This window comes from Austrofundulus limnaeus, unplaced genomic scaffold (assembly GCF_001266775.1).
Source record: "Austrofundulus limnaeus strain Quisiro unplaced genomic scaffold, Austrofundulus_limnaeus-1.0 Scaffold586, whole genome shotgun sequence".
Classification (NCBI taxonomy): Eukaryota; Metazoa; Chordata; class Actinopteri; order Cyprinodontiformes; family Rivulidae; genus Austrofundulus; species Austrofundulus limnaeus.
This window is the reverse complement of record NW_013952988.1, coordinates 139,576-145,812: the sequence shown is the minus strand read 5'-3', so window position 1 is coordinate 145,812 and position 6,237 is coordinate 139,576. Positions and strand designations below refer to the sequence as shown.

At 43.2% G+C, this 6,237-nt stretch overlaps 1 protein-coding gene and 1 non-coding gene across 3 annotated transcripts in view; both read right to left on the bottom strand.

Moving 5' to 3' along the window:
• rell2 (RELT like 2) overlaps positions 1-6,237 on the bottom strand; it is a 35,251-nt gene that overhangs the window by 21,553 nt on the left and 7,461 nt on the right. The gene's annotated exons all lie outside the window — the stretch shown is intronic.
• Positions 81-174, bottom strand: trnai-uau (transfer RNA isoleucine (anticodon UAU)). Its single transcript has 2 exons — positions 137-174; positions 81-116 (listed from the first exon to the last, which is right to left on the bottom strand). It is a non-coding gene; the product is annotated as a tRNA-Ile (tRNA).

Below are 6,237 nucleotides of genomic sequence, written 5' to 3'. Positions count from 1 at the left end.
ACCCACCATTTTGTCATCAATCTGGGAGTTGAAATGGCTCAAAGACTAAGTTTCTCTAACCTCTGTGCCCTTAAAATATGTGCTCCAGGTGAGGCTTGAACTCACAACCTCAGCATTGCTCAGCTTCWTACTGTCTTATAAGTACTGCGCGCTAACCGATTGCACCACTGGAGCCTTATTTCAGAGTTCAAGCATCAAGCATCTGTGGGTTTTTTTAAACCGCTTTATTTGAGTGTTATTTTGTTGGACAGAAAGAGCTGAAACAATGTGCCTCATGCAAGAACATTTYCGTATTCTTATCCTAAATTTCTCTTATTTTTGTTCGTACGAGGGGTTCGTAATAACATACCACGTCAGATTCAACAAACTTCTATCTTCAGGAAAAGTGTATAAATGAGGAGCGTAAACTGATGAATGTGTATCCAAGTGCTCGCACACAAGGAGAGGTGATTAGCATAATCTACCACCCCAAAAACACCATATAAGGCTATACGTTTCCTGCCTCAGATACCAGCAAGTGTCCATTCATAAATGACATCGCAAAGTAAAAACAAGAACTTCACTACTTCAGAGATTGAAGTCCTGCTCTCAGAGATCCAGAAAATAAAATCTGTCATTTTTAGTGGCATCAGCTGTAGAATHAAAGGAGCTTCTAAAGAAAAGGAATGAAATGACTGCTGTTAATGTTGTCTCCCGTGATTCGTACACAGTCACAGAATTAAAAATCTAAATCATATGTAWAGTCCTTCCCTGGTTTTCCTTTGGTCAAATATTTTTAATTTAAGTGTAAACAACTGTGAGAGGGCGGAGCTGTCAACTGGCCACTACCTGGTGGTGAGTTGGCTCCGTTGGAGGGGGAAGATGCCGGGCAAACSTGACAGACCCAATCGTATAGTGATGGTCTGCTGGGAACGTCTGTCAGAGGCTCCTGTCAGACAGAGCTTCAACTCACATCTCCAGGAGAACTTTGAACATGTTCGGGGGAAGGTGGGGGACATTGAGTCCGAGTGGGCCATGTTCCATGCCTCCATTGTCGAAACATCTTACCTAAGCTGTGGCCGTAAGGTTGTCGGTGACTGTCATGGTAGCAACCCTCGAACCCGCTGGTGGATACAGGCAGTGAGGGATGCTGTCAGTCGCCACCAACACTATTTATGGTAGGGATGGTGTGCTGCTGACCTCAACTCGGGATCTTGTGGGTCAGTGGGCAGAATACTTCGAAGATCTACTCAATCCTACCAAAATGTCTTCCAATGAGGAAGCATAGCCTGAGGACCCTGGATCAGACTCTCCAATCTCTGGTGCCGAGGTCACTGAGGTGGTTAAACAGCTCCTCGGTGGCAGGGCACTAAGGGTGCATGAGATTTGCCTTAGAATGTGCAAAACAGTGTTTTGGAGTTTGGCTAAAAACAGCTACAATTTATCAACATAAGTTATCTTAAACTTGCTGTTATCTTTCCACTGTACATGTGGCAATCCAGCTCGATGTTATTTTCCAAGTTTATTATTTATCTAAAATAAGAAACAAGAAAAAGTACTCTAATAATCTCCGATAGGAAAATAACTTATAAGCATCTTTTCCATCCCACATGTGGTGCAGTGGGCTGCCATCTGGAGCACTGCGGGCATTGAGAGCATGCTAAAGGGCTTAGCCACCCACCATTTTGTTGTCAATCTGGGAGCTGACCTGGCTCACAGCCTAAGTTTCTCTAACCTTTGTGTCCTTAAAGGGGCAATGTCATGTAAAATCAACTTTTTTTAGTTTTATATCATGTTATAATGTTGTGCTCTCATAAAAAACATGCCCAAAGCCTTGCTCTGACTCATTCATGCAAGTTTGAGGAATCCTGCAGCGTTTTTAGGAAGCCATGCCGAGGAGCAGAATGACAGGTGGGGACCAGAATCACCTTGTGGTACCAGAAACGCCCCTGGGACGTGTCTTTAAGCCGAACTTCCTCATGGCAGAGCACACCCCCCACCCCGCTCCCCACTCACCCCGCCCATGACTCCTGCAGGCTCTTGGGTCAAAGTGAAAGTGAAACCGAGCTTCTGAGCTCTCAACATTAGTTCTCTCTCCGTGAAGCTCTTTTGAGATTAAAAATACATTTGAGCAAATGTATTTTCAGGTGCCAAGTCAACTGCATCATAGCGCACGCCCCCCCACCAYGCACGAGCCCCCGCGTGCGGAACCCCCCCAACGAACAGGATGGAATAGAAGCAGAAGGTGGTTCTTAAAGAGACAGAGACCAATTTCAAAGCGTTTAGAAGAGGAAGTGATGAGAAGATAAGTTTATTTTCTATTTAAACATAAAAACAGCATTTTAAGAACAGCTAAAGGTGACATAGATACTTTATTATGGTATAGTATNCCCCCCCACCGAACAGGACTGAACAGAAGCAGTAGGAGGTTCTTAAAGAGACAGGCCAATTTAAAGGCGTTTAGAAGAGGAACTGATGAGAAGATAAGTTTATTTTTCTATTTAAACATAAAAACAGCATTTTAATAACAGCTAAACGTGACATTGATACTTTATTATGGTATAGTATTGAAATATATGCCTGAGAAACAAATAACATTGGCCCTTTAAAATATGTGCTCCAGGTGAGGCTTGAACTCACAATCTCAGCATTGCTCAACATCATACTGTCTTATAAGTACTGCGCGCTAACTGATTGTGCCACTGGAGCCTTGTTTCAGAGTTCAAGCATCAAGCATCTGTGGGGTTTTTTTAAGCACTATATTTGAGTGGTATTTTGTTGGACAGAAAGAGCTGAAACAATRTGCCTCATGCAAGAACATTTTCGTATTCTTATCCTAAATTTCTCTTACTTTTGTTCGTACAAAGGGTTCGTACGGACATGCCACATCAGATTTCACAAACTCTTCTATCTTCAGGAAAAGTGTATAAATGAGGTGCGTAAACTGATGAATGTGTATCCAAGTGCTCGCGCACAAGGAGAGGTGATTAGCATAATCTACCACCCCAAAAACACCATATAAGGCTATACGTTCTGGAGTTCCATAAGACTCTGGATGTTGTGGGGTTGCGTTGGTTGACGCAACTTTACAACATCGCGTGGACATCGGGGGCAGTTCCTCTGGACTGGCAGACCAGGGTGGTGGTCCCCCTGTTTAAAAAGCTCAGTCATCCGGGAGGGACTCAAGAGTAGAGCCGCTGCTCCTCTACGTGGAGAGGAGCCAGTTGAGGTGGCTCGGGAATCTGGTTAGGATGCCTCCTGGACGCCTCCCTGGTGAGGTGTTTCGGGCACGTCCCACTGAGTAGGCCCAGAGGAAGACCCAGGACACTCTGGAGGGACTATGTCTCTCGGCTGGCCTGGGAACACCTTGGGCTTCCCCCGGACGAGCTGGCCCAAGTGGCTTGGGGAGAGGGAAGTCTGAGTCTCTCTGCTTAGGCTGCTGCCCCCGCGACCTGACCATGGAAAAGTGGCAGAAAACGGACGAACGGACAGATGGTAAACAACTGTGTTGCATAGTTTTCATTTATTTAGAAGAGCAGTTACACCCCGTCCCCAGCCGTCACAAGTGTCAGATCAATAGCCAATTTAATTTTACTTAACCAATTTATGTCATTAATCTACATTATTGCATTTAAAATTATAATTCCAATTCACACAGAATAGCCTATTGTCAACATAATTGTGGACTGACTGCTCGTAAAATATACGACAGGTCTGGACCACACGTGAATTTTGTTTGTTTCTGAAAAAAAATCTTAGAATACGAGAAAATTGGTGAATGCCACAAGTTCTCCTAAATGACTCGTACGCACAACTTAAGAACAAATCTGTTTGTACGAACGGTTCTTTCATGAGGCCCAATGACTAATCTAATGTGTGGCCTACAGTCTGACAGGGTCCACAAATATGCTGAATAAACCAGAAAGTTTCCAGCAAACTGAGAAAGTTTTAAATGTCTGAAACCATCTGAACGACAAGGACAATTAAACCATCAAAATCTTAGACAGAAAATGCAAAAAATCCTTCAAAGAACCAACACTTTTATAAAACGTTTTTTGTTGCTGTTGTTTTTGTTATTGGTAACAGTGACGAACTGTGGTTTGTGCTCATGAATCGAGTGGCAGTTCAGAGTACCCAGACTTTTTGGGGCTTCGTGGGAGTGCTGGAATATGCTCCAGCAGGAGACCCTTTTGTTCTGCTAGGGGACTTCAATGCTCATGTGAGTAAACTCAGTATGACCTGGAGAGGCGTGACTGGGAGGAACGACCACTCTGATCGGAACCAGAGTGATGTTCTGTTGTTGGACTTCTGTGCTTGTCACAGTTTGTCCATCACAAACACCATGTTTGAACATGAGCGTCAGTAAGTACACATGGCACCGGGACACCCTAGGTCGTAGATCAATGGCTGACTTTATAGTCATGTCATCTGATCTGCGGCCGTATGTTTTGGACACTCAAGTGAAGTGAGAGGCTGAGATGTCAACTGATCACCACCTGGTAGTGAGTTGGAGCAGATGGCGAAGGAAGATGCCAGATAGACCTGATAGACCCAAAAGCGTAGTGAGGGTTTGTTGGGAACACCTCAGAAGAACCCGTCAAACTGTTGGGCCGCTAAGGTGGGGAAAGCAGCACATTACCAACACTGTGTACAATAGAGGCAGGGGTCTGACCTCAACCAGTGATATTGTCGGGTCGTGGAAGGAATACTTCAAGCTAGAGGTGGGCGGATCGATACTGAATATCGATAATATCGATACCAGCGCTGGTATTGATATTGGACAATACTCATGTAAAAAAATTGATACGCAAGCTTTGTTCTTTCCCACACACACTTACTGCTGCACACCCGGATTTTTCAAAGTCTACTCTCTGTCTGTAGCGCAGCACTGTGTCACACACAGCATGCAGCAGCGCGCACCACCCTTTTGTTTTTCCTAAGAACAATTTTATTTAATAAAAGAAACAAATAAATTGAGAGTTGTACTGGAACCAGGAGGTCGCCAGTTCGATCCCCCGTCCAGCGGTCTCAGTTGATGTGTTGTTGGGCAAGACACTTCACCCCTAATGCCTCTGATGTGTGTCCTATCAGTGTATGGATGATTGTCACTGATTAGTCTCCATAGATTGATTGTATATGTTAACTTTGTAGGAGATCTGGTGGAGTGCTGCGTGAATGGGTAAATGAGGACACAGATTGTAGTGTGAAGAGCTTTGAGTGTCCTGGGTGGATAGAAAAGCATTATTTAAGTACAGTCCATTTAACAAATCTCAGATTCATGAGCAACAAATTGGTCAACCTTCCAGCAGGACAATGATCCACTGCTGAAGAACACTTCACTGTTTTAAGGAGAACCAGTTAAAGATCATTTGGTCTTGAAGACGTCTGGGTTAGATAGACCACGATCATGAAGACAAAGACCTGATGGTGGAAGTGCTGCAGAAAAAGCTCTAGGGGGGTGTAAACATATACATGCACCACGCTTCAGTTTTATGTATTTCAGAATTATATAACCCAAGTTTTTTTACGGCAATGGTGGAACAGTGGTTAGAGCTGTTGTCTCATAAAGAGGTCACGATTGCCTCCCAACCTGTATACGTGGAGTTAACATTTTCTCAAAAACATGCAGGTCAGGTTCACTGGTGTGAGTGAGAAAGTGAATGTTTGTTTGTCTTGTTTGTCTCATGTGATGGACTGGAGACCTGTCCAGGGTGTCTCCTGCTTCTCACACAGTGACTGCTGGATTCAGAAACTAGTTCCCCGTCACCCAGAAAGAAAAAGTGAGTAAAAAAAATGAATGGGTGAAAGTTTCTCACCAATTAATCAAGCTTTAGTATTTTAGTAAAGTTATCTTTTTCAACAAATTTAAATTTAATTAAATGCCAAACTAATAGACAACAACACAAAAGGATTAGCTAGTACCACACCTAATTTTAGCTTAATGTCTGTCAAAAGCACAAATGTAATTGTGTTGTTTAAAGGTGATTAGCTGTGGCAGCCATCTTTAATTGGGTTGACTCCAAATGTTAATCAGCTTTAGCTGCACATCCACTGATTTCTTTCTGAGTTTCCTTAAAATTAGGGCTGCAATGATAAATCAATTAATCGACAACTAATCGATTATTAAAATAATAGATGACTAATTTAATAATCGATTAATCTTTTTTTTTGTTCTTTACTTTGTTTTTCTCTCCAAACTGCTTTGACAGCTTCCACTGCCACATCTGCCTTTCTGTCCTTGACACACATGCACAGTAG